General features: G+C 41.7%; 1 pseudogene; it reads right to left on the bottom strand.

The window, feature by feature from the left end:
• Positions 1-4,058: 4,058 nt before the first annotated feature.
• LOC131828118 (large ribosomal subunit protein eL42-like) lies at positions 4,059-12,096 on the bottom strand (annotated as a pseudogene).
• Between the last annotated feature and the right edge of the window lie 1,532 nt (positions 12,097-13,628).

Below are 13,628 nucleotides of genomic sequence, written 5' to 3' on the forward strand. Positions count from 1 at the left end.
CCCCTGAGCCTTTCTTTGTTCATTTGTAAAATTGAAATAATAATACATACTCTATGGGGTCATCAATTTATGTATACTATATAGCTCTGTTCTTGGCAAAAGATATCTCCTCCTCTGCCTTATCTTCTTCTCCTGCAAACGCTTGCTTCCAGCTCAACTGGTTTGGACACATGAACTTTGGCCATTTCTATCTATTCAGCGTGAGTATCATTTGACTTACCCGAGATGGCAGGGAGCCAAAGATAGTTACATGCTAAATTTATTTTAACACATTATTTGGAGTAAAAACGTGCTTGATTATATTCTAACAGTGAAGTTAGAACTGAGTTAATATTTTTGGCAGCAAGTTGGCTGATTGAAACTAGATCCAGATACAAGTAATGCAAAAGGAAATGGGACCTGTTTTAAAGAGAGTTTCCCCCAATGAATGTAGAGAGAGAGTTTGGCAAATGCGGGGCTGGAAAACCACCTTATGATTTGCTGGAAACACATTTGGTCCTGAGTTGAGGGCTGCTTAATGCCATGGGAAAGGGAAAAAATATGTCTTTGAAATGAAACAGAAAGATACTTCCGTTCAGATAGAAAAATGAGTTCCTCTGAGATGCTTTGCAGTCAGTTTGGCTTGTTAGTAAGCTGTGGTAATAATCCTAAATAGTCATAATGACTGAGTAACGCAGAAGGAATTCTATATGCAGAAAATAGAATGGGTGAAAAACAGACCGACAACTCTTCCTAAAACTCATGTTTCACCAGCTCGTAGGTTTTTCCCGAGAGAACTCTTCGGCATGTCAGAGCACTGCTCTCTCTTGCATTCTGCATTCTCTGTTCACGTGTGTCTCCTCTTCCCTCGACTCCCTCCCCTTCATACTAACTAGCAGGGGTCATGGATTCCATGCCCTCGAGCTCTGCCACACCAGCTTCAGGTAGTCTAAACTTGGGGCAATTTAGATACCTTTAAAATCGCATTGAATGAACTTTCTTATCATTTATTAACTGCCAGGGCAAAGTTCACTGAAAAACATTCCCACAGCTAGTCTGTGAAAGGGTGACTGTTGAATCCTCTGCCTACGGGCATGCTAGCCTGTGCTCAAAATATGCTTATGGGGCAAATTCTGATATGATTAATGTTGGCATCATTGAGCATACATTAGTGGAATTTGCATATATATGAATTTGAATAATGTTCAAGGACATTAAATGATTTCAGATTTAATAATGATCATAATAGCTAACATTAAGTGAAGCATTATATGTCAGACATTGCTCTAAACCTTCTATATAATAATAGAATTAGTCCTCACAAGAGCTCCAGGAAACAGGGCCTGTTATCATACCCATTTTACAGATGAGGAAATGGAGGCACAGAAAAGTTCAGTAACTTGTCCAAGATCACACAGCTAGCCCATAAGCAGCTGAACTGGGGTGTGAACCCAGACAGGCTCGACTTCCAAGCTGAGCCTTACGTGGCTATAGCTGTTAAGCATGCTGAGCCAGAAGAAATGGCTTTACCTTCCTAGGACAGGTCATACGAGAGCTGTGTGGAGGCTTCTCTCTTAATACAGGGCTTCAGCAAACTAATATTCACCCAAAAGTGTTATCTGGGGGAGTTTGAAAACAAATCATGAGTCTGTAGGACTGAGATCTTTGGACCTCCCCTCTGTCACTTTGGAGAAACTCTTATGCCTGTAAGCATTTAAGAAATGTCTATTGAGGGCTATTTGCTGTGTCCCAAAGAGCTGCAGTCTTGACTGAGACAGCCCTGCTCTCCAGGAACATGGCAGTACCCGGAGAGCCTGACCCGAAGACATAATGACAACACAATCCAATACCCCAAGAATAGAGGTCAGAGTCAGGAGTTGGGCGAGGAACTGGGGAAGAATTCCCAGAGGAGGTATTGACTTCATGGAGTAGAAAAGATGACTAGAACTTCACTGTTGAGTAAGTGGGTGGGTTTTGAGGACCAGGGTATAGAGGGGGAAAACACGAGGGGTTCCTCAAAAGGAACACAGGTGGGGGCCATGATGAGGCCCAAGGGTTGGGGCTTGGACTGTCCTGGTGGAATGTAGGTCCGCCAAGCTTTGTAAGCCAGATAGTACCAGCCCCAACAACATACGTGCTTTTTTTTAGTAATTTAAGTACAGATTTGTCTAACTGGAATGTGGGTGATCCCTGGGAGAGTATTGATTACTCTACAGATGGCTTTATGCTTCTGTGGGAGAAGTGGTGGTCTGGGTGTTCCAGATCCTTCCAGACCCCAATCCCACTTATATCTCTCTTTCTTGTTTGCTGATGTTTGAAGTCCCGGAGTTTTGGTGAGACATGGAGGGAAGTGGAAAAGAGGAGAGCATGGGTCGTGGAACTAGGAGCACTTGGAGGAATATAGCAGTAATCCTGAGGGGACTCGTCACTCAATTACTCCAAAAGATAATGTAATATCGGGGTCAAGCTGGAGATGATGTGGAGTTCTGATGATTTTTCAAATGATGAATCTAAATCTTTAGCTTATTAAATACTTGAAAATCATGAAGATTTACTATAATCATTTTGAGGGGTCATTAAAGGGCTTCTTAGTTGCAGACAACAGAATCCAGTCCTGATTAATGTAAGCAGAAAAGGAATTCTTTAAAGGATATTCAGTAGCACATAGAGTCTTCAGGAAGGCTTGTGAACCCAGCCTGGAGGCTCTGTCTATAGCCAGGGATGGTGACTGAAATCACACAGTAGAAGTGGATCCTTCTGCTTCTGCTTTGGCCATAGATACTACACCAGGTACTGGCAACACCACTTATTTTGGTGCTTAATGATTGCACCAGAACTGAAATTGCCTCTGAAAATTGCATCTACCTCCACTAGAATGGATTCTAGAAAATGCCTCCACATTCTCCTTCCTCTTCTCCTCCTCCTCCTCCTCCCTCCTTTCTAAATGCCTCCTTCTTGGCTCCCGAGCTTCCGCAGTAAAGTGTAGCCATGGTGCAGGCCGTAGGTGAGGCCAGATGTTCCCCAGTGCCAGGGACTGGAAAGGCACATATCTGGCACCTTGGGGAACAGATAGACTCTCTCTGAACAAGATTCATAAAGGCCAGTGGAGCCCCCAACCCTGAGTGCCAGGGGCTTTGAAAGGAGCAAGAAAGCAGAATAGAATGACACCCTCTTCCCCCAACAGAGTACTTTTGCACATGCTTATGATGCTGCCTGAGTTACTAAGTTAGTAAGGACAAAGTTACTAAGTTACTAAGGACAAAGGGAACTTTAAGCAGGCTCATAGCCATGCTGCTAAATATTTGAAAAGCAGAGCCTTTAGGTTCTTCCCTATCCACTAGTTAAAGGCCAGTGCTATTATGTCAAAAAAGAAAAGAAAAGAAAACAGATTCCTGAGTTTAAGAATCAGGTTTATGTTATAGCTTTGGACTTAAGATCTTTCTGCTCTTTGTCTCTCCTGAAGTGCAGTTTTTTGCCATATTCTCCAAACCTAGTTAGAAATAATGCAAATAAATCTTTAAAAAATATATTATGGAGCAAATCGTTCTAAGAATATATCTTCTTATATTTCTAAAAATGAAGTCATAGTTACAGCCATAAATTTTGACTCGATGGCAGAGTAGCTCAGTCAGGAGGGGCATGTCATGTGACCGTGATGACAGGCATTCATTCATAATTTGATGACTTCTCCACCTTGAATCTGGCAGCCTGACAACCAAGCACCTGCTCAAGCCCAGCAGTGAGCAAGGAGTCCCTCAGCAGTAAATGAAGGGATGTGGGTATAAAGAGATGTTTTATCATTCAATATATTTTTTTGGTCTCATTGTCCAAGTATGTAATATTTAGTCTAAAGCCTTCAGGTTGATCATAAAAGAGACTTGAGGACCTCATCACTCTGCACAAAGCTAAAGGAGTTGCGGGGAGAAACAATTTATTTTCTATAACTGTGCAGAGGTAAAAATGAATGGGTTGTAAAGAACATTAACAATTTAGTGTTACAGTATCTCTAAAGTTTTCAATGTACATACCCGCTTTGGGGGAATCTATGCCACAAAAGTGAAAGCATCAGTATCTAAGGATATATTCACAAACTTGTTTATTTCAGTATTGTTTGTAGTGGGGGCAAAGCCCTTGAACATCTATTAGTAGAGAAATAGTTGAATAAATTCTGGTACATTCTTTCTGTTAACTGTGATGTGTATGCTTAAAAGAATGATTTAGATCTATGTATATTAACCTGGAAAGATGTCCATGTATATTGTTCTGATTTTTAACATAACCCCAAGATTTTATTGTCTTCATTAGGTAACAAAATATGAAGCTTAGAACTGGATCCCTTGGCCCTTTCTCTTCTTATTTCTTCCCAGTTCAGTCTTCTTACATCTCTTCAGAGCAGCGTTCCCTTGGATCGGCAGTTGGGCTCAACACATTCAGGCCTCAACACAATATTCTTTGTGGTTTCAGCCTTTTTCCATGAAATCAGCTCAGTTTGCCCACCATGGCCAGTCTTATTCCATTCATAACACTGCTTTCCCTGGGCATAAAGAGAATCTTTGCCTTTCTTGGGCTGTGTCCTTTTGTGGGGTTGGTGCTTGCCACACTTCTTCCTGAAAGTCCAGTGGGTCTGAGGAACGTTCACCATGTTTGCAAGAGCACTGTGGGTATGGAAAGAAAGCAGTAGACTATTATCTTAGGAAGCCATTGCCAAAAGAGTGTGAGAGTACAAACCCATCTTCATACAAACACCGATGTATTGTATGTTTATATTTCCTGGGTGAGCACTAAAACATATCTGAAAGAATGTAAGCCAAATTGTCACTTTTACTAGGAGTTAGGGTTTTGAGATGGTTTAACATGTGACAACAAGCATATATTAGTTTTGTAATTAAGACACAATATGGAGAGGAAAACTTGAAAAACTTGGTGAGGACTTAACACAGTAATATTTGTAAAATGCTCAGTATAAACCCTGGTACCTCGTAAGCCTTCAAGAAATGCTGGATGTTACTGTTTGATTTATTTTCCTCTCTGGGTTAGAAAGGGCAAATAGCAGCCGGGCTCTTAGCATTGTTCACGCTATCATTTATCCATCCGTGTTCCAGACGGCTTGAGTCAGTCCACCCTGCACTCTCTCTGTCGCCCTCCAGTCTTTGCCAAGTCCAATTCCCTGAGAACCTCAAATTCCTACTCCTTCACCTGGTTAGCTGCTTTGCATCTCTCAGGTCTCAGTTTAAGTGCCCTTGTGACCCACAAGGGAAGGCAAGAGACCTGTCCTTCCTGGGCTCTCTGTCCCAGCCTGTCATCCTTGCCACCCTCATTGGAATAGTTTGTTGGTGGGGCTGTATCCAGCCATTTTTGCATTTTCAGGACCATGAAATGGGTCCTCAGTAAATGCAGACAGAGCAGCTGAGTGGAGACAACTAGCTGGTTGGATGACCAAACCAGAGGAGAGAGAGAGAGGCAGACAAGGTTTCTCAGGACAGGCTTGGGAAGTGGGACAGGTACCGTGTTGCTGTGTTTCTGTTCTAGATTCCTGCTTGTGTTACATAAGTGTAGTGTTTTCATTACTCAGGTTTTTGCAAACTGGAAAAGGACAAAGGTGCTATTGCTTTTTACATGATTAATTTGTTCAGATTATCATATAATGTCCCTCCATTTTAGAAGTTATTAACTTGCCAGAGCAGTTAATAACCACTCTTTATTAACTCTCCACATCTGTACAAAAACCTCTGATTAACCAGTGTCAGATAAAAGCAATGGGGAAAACACACTGCAGACTAGAAATTCTGAGACGGTCTTTGCAGACGTTGGTTGTAGCTACAGCATAAACAACTTGTGCGGCCCTTAATTGCAGAGGAATCGTTGCTTGGCCCTGTTTAAAATCAGTTCTCAAAAAAGGTTACACTGGGATTCTCCCACAGTTATACAATAAATACATGTTCAAGATTTTCCTCAACTCACGAATCAAGGAGCGAGCACGGATGTTATAACTGATTTAGAAGAGAATCCAGGGAAGAGCTACTTTAAGGAGGGTCCACATGAAAATGAATAAGAAAGTGGGAGCTGGAATGAAACCATAGTTACAGCAATAAATACTGACTGACCTGTAGAGTGGCTCAATCAGAACAGGCACGTCTGGTGTGATGGCCAGCTTGAGCAAGAGGGCCTTTCAAGGTGAGATTATCCTTGAATGTCCTGGAAGTTTGGAAGACTGAGTTGACTCCCTGGATGGTGTTATAAATCTTGGGAGGGGGGCATCACAAGGGCCCACATACCTACTGGAAAGACCTTATTTCCTCATAAAACAATAGATAAAATAGTGTGGAAGGTTTTTCACTATTTGACCGTAGAAAATGCAAACATGCGAGACATGGAGGAAAATTCAATGGTGAGAGATTCCAGATGGCAGCAACAGCAAAGTAAGTGCCCTGTGGGGCTTGGCAGCCATAGACGAGAGTCATTCAGTAGCAAGTCCCACATGGGGCACTAGAGTAGATGACATGGAACTGGCTGGTGAACAGAGTGATGATGGAGGAATGATCAATCAGTAGAGGGAAGGCAGAGCACAGACAAGTTACAGAAATTATAGGAAATGATCTCCATGTTGGGAATAATTTGTGTTCTTACCCTTTCACGGGTAGGTAAGTTATCCATCTAGTGCATTGAGAGATGAGTTGTTACAATGTCACTCAAACAAGTGTAGGGTTGCCAGATCTGGGGAGGGGGAAAAGGCAAAAAGGATAACAGGGTTATTAAATTTTATGTTCAGATAAACAACACTGCTTTTAGTACTAGTATGTCCCATGCAATATTTGGGGCATACTTATACTAAAATTTATTTTTGCTGTTTCGTGGAAATTTTTTTTTGTAATTTTTTAAAAGTTTTTTTAAAAAAATTTATTTACTTTTTATTTATTTTCAGTATAACAGTATTCATTATTTTTCCACCACACCCAGTGCTCCATGCAATCTGTGCCCTCTCTAATACCCACCACCTGGTACCCCAACCTCCCACCCCCTGCCCCTTCAAAACTCTCAGGTTGTTTTTCAGAGTCCATAGTCTCTCATGGTTCACCTCCCCTTCCAATTTCCCTCAACTCCCTTCTCCTCTTCATCTCCCCATGTCCTCCATGTTATTTGTTATGCTCCACAGATAAGTGAAACCATATGATAATTGACTCTCTCTGCTTGACTTATTTCACTCAGCATAATCTCTTCCAGTCCTGTCCATGTTGCTACAAAAGTTGGGTATTCATCCTTTCTGATGAAGGTATAATACTCCATAGTGTATATGGACCACATCTTCCTTATCCATTCGTCCGTTGAAGGGCATCTTGGTTCTTTCCACAGTTTAGTGACTGTGGTCATTGCTGCTATAAACATTGGGGTACAGATGGCCCTTCTTTTCACTACATCTGTATCTTTGGGGTAAATACCCAGTAGTGCAATTGCAGAGTCATAGGGAAGTTCTGTTTTTAATTTCTTGAGGAATCTCCACACTGTTCTCCAAAGAGGCTTTTATTTATTTTGACAGACAGAGATCACAAGTAGGCAGAGAGGCAGAGAGAGAGAGAGAGAAGAGGAAACAGGCTCCCTGCTGAGCAGAAAGCCTGATGCGGGGTTCAATCCCAGGACCCTGGGATCATGACCTGAGACGAAAGCAGTGGCTTTAAACCACTGAGCCACCCAGGTGCCCCTGTTTCGTGGAAATTTACATTCAACTGGACATTCTGTATTTTGTCTGGCAATCCTAAACTGGTAGGGGACAGGATGTTTCTGGATCATAGCTGTACAAATTGTTATGTTTTTCATCAAGACTACTCCCTGATCTATAAGCCACACGCAGTATTTGGCATCCTGATGGGGTTATCCCATCCACCCTTGTCCAAGGTCATGCACTTTCTCTGTATGGCCCATGCGTTAGCAAGGACTATGGACTTGGCCTGTGCAGTATTCTCAAATGTGTGCCATTGTCTTCATCACTACTGCCTCAATTTCGGGTCAGACTCTCACCCTCCCTAAACTAGAGATTTGCAAATTCCCTCAGTTACTCTTCCAGTTTGCCTTCTTCTCCCATCCCTCCTACATAATGTCAACAAGTTGTATTTCTGGATTAAATTTTCCCCTGCTTACTTCCAGTAGCAGATGACTCAAACTCGCCAGCAGGACCCTTCCCAATCAGATCTCGTTCTGTTTCCCTGGCCATAACAGCTGCCACCCTCACTGCCCTACTCTCCATTTGCTCTAGACACAATAGTTATTCACAACCCTGAGTCTTCATTCATGGTCTCTGCTGTGCCTGCGATGTCTTCTTCTCATCACACCTCCAGCTCCCACTTCAAAAGCCTGCTCAAGGGACGCCTGGGTGGTTCAGTTGGTTGAGCAGCTGCCTTCAGCTCAGGTCATGATCCTGGTGTCCTGGGATCGAGTCCCTCATAGGGCTCCTTGCTCAGTGGGGAGCCTGCTTCTCCCACTGCCTCTGCCTGCCACTCTGTCTACCTATGCTCACTCTCTCTGACAAATAAATAAATAAAATCTTAAAAAAAAAAAAAAGCCTGCTCAAATATTACCTTCTTACCTTCTCTCTAAAGCCTCCCCATGATCCAGGCTTTCCTCCCCTCATCCATTCAACCTTCTTCTCCTTGTGCTTCCATTATACCATGATGTTATTGTCAAATTTTATTGTCAGTAATCATATGTATCTATCTTGCTCACTAGACTGTGAGTTTCTCAAGGACAGGGGTTATGTCTTACTCATTGTGTTAAATATATAGAACACAGCACAGGCCATGAAACAGAGTATGTATACCTTATCAGGAAAAGAAGTAGGCATCTATAAGTCTTAGATCTCCATCAGTGAAGTCTGCTTGAAGACAAGGTTGCAGCAACTAGAGGTACTAGGAAGCTAACTGGTTAAAGATGGAATACATGCAGATGCCCATTTTTCTGGTTCATTGGATTGCACACAAATGATCATCCTCACGCATATTTTAGCATGAGTGTATGCATGTTTATTGAGCAGTAAACATATAGGTACAGATGTCTATCACAGAATGAAGACAGTGGGGAATAAGTGCTTCTGGAACTGGAAGTTACTAGATGGGCCTTCATCACAGGCTTGAGGACTCTTCAAGTCTAGGAAGTTGGGAGTTAGGGGAAGAGCCCAACTTGCTGTCCTTTACACCCCTTCCAAGTGTGTAAGGCACAGATGAAACTTATCATTGTAACAAGATACATCCAATCACCTTCAACATCGCGTACTTTTCAACTCTTCCAGAATACTTCTGAATGCATCCAACTTTTATACTTGTGAACCGCGTTTCCTCTGTAGTGTTCATCATCTGGCCATGTCCTATGCATGAACCCTTAGCTAAGCCCCCAACAGTATCTGAGAAGTCAAGAAAAGAGAAACTCCTTGCAAGCATTATAGTATTAAGGGCTTTTGCTTATTTTATTTCTTCCCTTGGGATGAAAACTCATGAATTTCTCACAGTAGAATTTAAAATTGTATATTCAGGATTGCAGGCAAAAGGAAGGGACATAATGTAGTTTTATTTTTATTTTTTTAATTTTTTTATAAACATATAATGTATTTTTATCCCCAGGGGTACAGGTCTGGGAATCGCCAGGTTTACACACTTCACAGCACTCACCATATCACATGTCCTCCCCAATGTCCATAACCCCACATAATGTAGTTTTTAAAAGGTCATCCCAGGATCACCTGCACCGGAACCCTTTGGTATGCTTGTTTAAAAAGCAGATTCCTGATGGATTCCTGTCTCATGTTGAGGTCTTTTATCCATTTAGAGTTTATCTTTGTGTACGGTGTAAGAGAATGGTTGAGTTTCATTCTTCTACATATAGCTGTCCAGTTTTCCCAGCACCATTTATTGAACAGACTGTCTTTTTTCCACTGGATATTTTTTCCTATTTTGTCGAAGATTATTTGACCATAGAGTTGAGGGTCCATATCTGGGCTCTCTACTCTGTTCCACTGGTCTATGTGTCTGTTTTTATGCCAGTACCATGCTGTCGTGGTGATCACGGCTTTGTAGTAAAGCCTGAAATCAGGTAAAGTGATGCCCCCAGCTTTATTTTTGTTTTTCAACATTTCCTTAACGATTTGGGGTCTCTTCTGATTCCATACAAAATTTTGGATTATTTGCTCCAGCTCTTCGAAAAATACTGGTGGAATTTTGATCGGAATGGCATTAAAAGTATAGATTGCTCTAGGCAGTATAGACATCCATCAGAACCCTAGAGGAGAACATAGGCAGTAATCTCTTCGATATCACCCACAGCAACTTCTTTCAAGATATGTCTCCAAAGGCAAAGGAAACAAAAGCGAAGATGAACTTTTGGGACTTCATCAAGATCAAAATCTTCTGCACAGCAAAGGAAACAGTCAACAAAACAAAGAGGCAACCCACGGAATGGGAGAAGATATTTGCAAATGACAGTACAGACAAAAGGTTGATATCCAGGATCTATAAAGAACTCCTCAAACTCAACACACACAAAACAGGCAATCATATCAAAAAATGGGCCGAAGATATGGACAGACACTTCTCCAATGAAGACATACAAATGGCTATCAGACACATGAAAAAATGTTCATCATCACTAGCCATCAGGGAGATTCAAATCAAAACCACATTGAGATACCACCTTACACCAGTTAGAATGGCCAAAATTAACAAGACAGGAAACAACATGTGTTGGAGAGGATGTGAAGAAAGGGGAACCCTCCTACACTGTTGGTGGGAATGCAAGTTGGTGCAGCCACTTTGGAAAACAGTGTAGAGGTTCCTTAAGAAATTAAAAATAGAGCTTCCCTATGACCCTGCAATTGCACTACGGGGTATTTACCCCAAAGATACAGATGTAGTGAAAAGAAGGGCCATCGGTACCCCAATGTTTATAGCAGCAATGGCCATGGTCGCCAAACTATGGAAAGAACCAAGATGCCCTTCAACGGATGAATGGATAAGGAAGATGTGGTCCATATACACTATGGAGTATTATACCTTCATCAGAAAGGATGAATACCCAACTTTTGTAGCAACATGGACAGGACTGGAAGAGATTATGCTGAGTGAAGTAAGTCAAGCAGAGAGAGTCAATTATCATATGGTTTCACTTATCTGTGGAGCATAACAAATAGCATGAAGGACAAGGGGAGATGGAGAGGAGAAGGGAGTTGAGGGAAATTGGAAGGGGAGGTGAACCATGAGAGACTATGGACTCTGAAAAACAATCTGAGGGTTTTGAAGGGGCAGGGGGTGGGAGGTTGGGGCAATCGGGTGGTGGGTATTAGAGAGGGCACGGATTGCATGGAGCACTGGGTGTGGTGCAAAAACAATTAATACTGTTACGCTAAAAAAAAATTAATTAATTTAAAAAAAAAGCAGATTCCTGAGCCCAATCTTCATTTACCAAATCAGAATTTTTAGGAGAGGGGTCCAGAAAACTGCATTTTAAATAAAATGTGTATCATTTTATATACTATACAGATGGAGAGCTGATAGGACAGACACACACAACAGAGCAGCCTCCACTCACAGGCAGCAGAGATGCCCCATTACACCGTGACATGGGTGACAAAAGCTCACTTTCCAAAGGCCAAGCTCTTGATATCATCACTACAGCCATATTCTGGCTAACTGCTGTCGTGGCTTTGCAACTGTCCCAACTATCACGTGGTGGTCAGCGAGGTTCAAAGCTGCTGCTTACTGGCTGCTGTGTGAATTGTTTGAGTTGGCAAGAGAAGCCAGGTGACTCTACACTGAGTTAAGGATAGATAGTTCCATGACAACAAGACTCTAGGACAATATCTACGATATCAGTTAATGAAGCAAAGGGTGTATTTCTGAATAGGGGGTAAAGTGCACTGTGATATTCCTGGAGGCTTTTAGACACTCTGCTGAAAACCAAATAAAGCTCAAGTTTTTATACTTGAATAGAGTAGTACCCTTACTCACGGTTTTGCTTTCCAGGATTTCGGTTACTCACGGTCAACAGTGGTCTGGACACAGATGATCTCCACATGAGGTATCGTCAGAATGTCAGCAATAGCCTAACAACACGTCACGATGCCTGTGTCGTTCACCTCACTTCATCTCATCATGTAAGCATTTTATCATCTCATATCAGCACAAGATGGGTGAGGACAATAAATTGTTTTGAGGGAGGAGAGAGACAACATTCATGTGATTTTTTATTATAGTATTTTTTTATAATTCTTCTATTTTGTTATTAGTTACTGTTGTTATTTTCTCACTTTGCCTAATTTGCAAATTAAATTTTATCATACTTATGTATGTATCAGAAAAGGAGTCTATAAAGGGTTTGATACTATCCATGGTTTCAGGCATCCATTGGGGTTGGAACAGATGGGGGGGCACTCTATTGAGTTTTTAAATTTTATTACTATGGTATAACTAATTAATTAAACACATATAACCCACCCTTGTATTTCCAATGTAGAAATGGTGGCATTTGATACATGACATAAAGAAATGTCACATGTGACACAAAATTGATGCCTTCTCCTTGGGCTTCAGGCTACAACTTGAATCTATAGATTTTGTCATTGTTTATATGAATCCAAAATAGAAAAGGTGATTACGAGATCATGCTTCTTCAGCTTCTTCCTGCTTGTCTAAACCTCTGTGCTTCTCTTTCCCAGCTGGCCTCAGCTACCTCCATGAACGCAGAACTCACTGGGAGCCCCTAGTCCCTTTGCTCTTCTGTGAACTTTCTCTTACTTCTCACTTCCTCTCTGATGGAAAACTTTAATTCTAAAATATTTCTCAGCTACAACCCTGGAGCTCTCAGCATTTTGTGTACTTCCTGTCTTAAGAGGCTAACACTTTCCCTTTCCTTGGTGAGTAAACAGATAGCTGAAGCACTTATAATGGAGAAGTACCCCAAGCTCAGGGGAAACTTAGCTAGCTTATGACTTTGGTCCGGCTGCATAATTACAGCTGGGACTCCTGTGGCTTCGACACTATTTCTTTTAATACTTTATCGTGGATGTTATTACTATTTTGCCATTAATTCAGGCTTAGAAAGGTGAACTGACTCACCTGGGGCCACACAGCTAGAGATTTGATTTCCAGGTCTGCATGGATCCAGCTCCCAAGTTCTCTACGTCAGCTAGGACATTTGGTGGGAAGGACTGGCAAAGAGTATCTATACATTTGCAAATAGTCAATTTGTCACAACTAATCCTCTCTTGCCCTTTATTGGCCTGGGTACAGCTGCATTAGGACAGAGCTTGTAGCTATTTCAGGTTTAGTTTTAGTGTGTATGAAAGGAATAGAAGCATCCAGGGTGCTAGCAAGGGGAGCAGTGTAGAATCCAGTGGGACGTCTAAGACAAAGGCAGTAGCAGAGGAACTAACAGGCAAATGCTGTAAATGAACAGAATCAAAGATTTATGCTGCGACCATGCACAATTCCAGCTGATTTAATACGAAACTACCTTACAGTCATGGGCTAATATCTGTGAAAACTAAAAAACTGAATTTCTTGCATTGATTTTCAATTTTACCTCCACAAGGGACCAAATGATGTAATTCAGTGGTTTACAAACAACAAGAAAATCAGTAGAATTTTTGTCTTGATACAAATTCTGGCAAGCCT

The sequence above is a fragment of the Mustela lutreola genome, chromosome 3 (genome assembly GCF_030435805.1).
Source record: "Mustela lutreola isolate mMusLut2 chromosome 3, mMusLut2.pri, whole genome shotgun sequence".
Lineage (NCBI taxonomy): Eukaryota > Metazoa > Chordata > Mammalia > Carnivora > Mustelidae > Mustela > Mustela lutreola.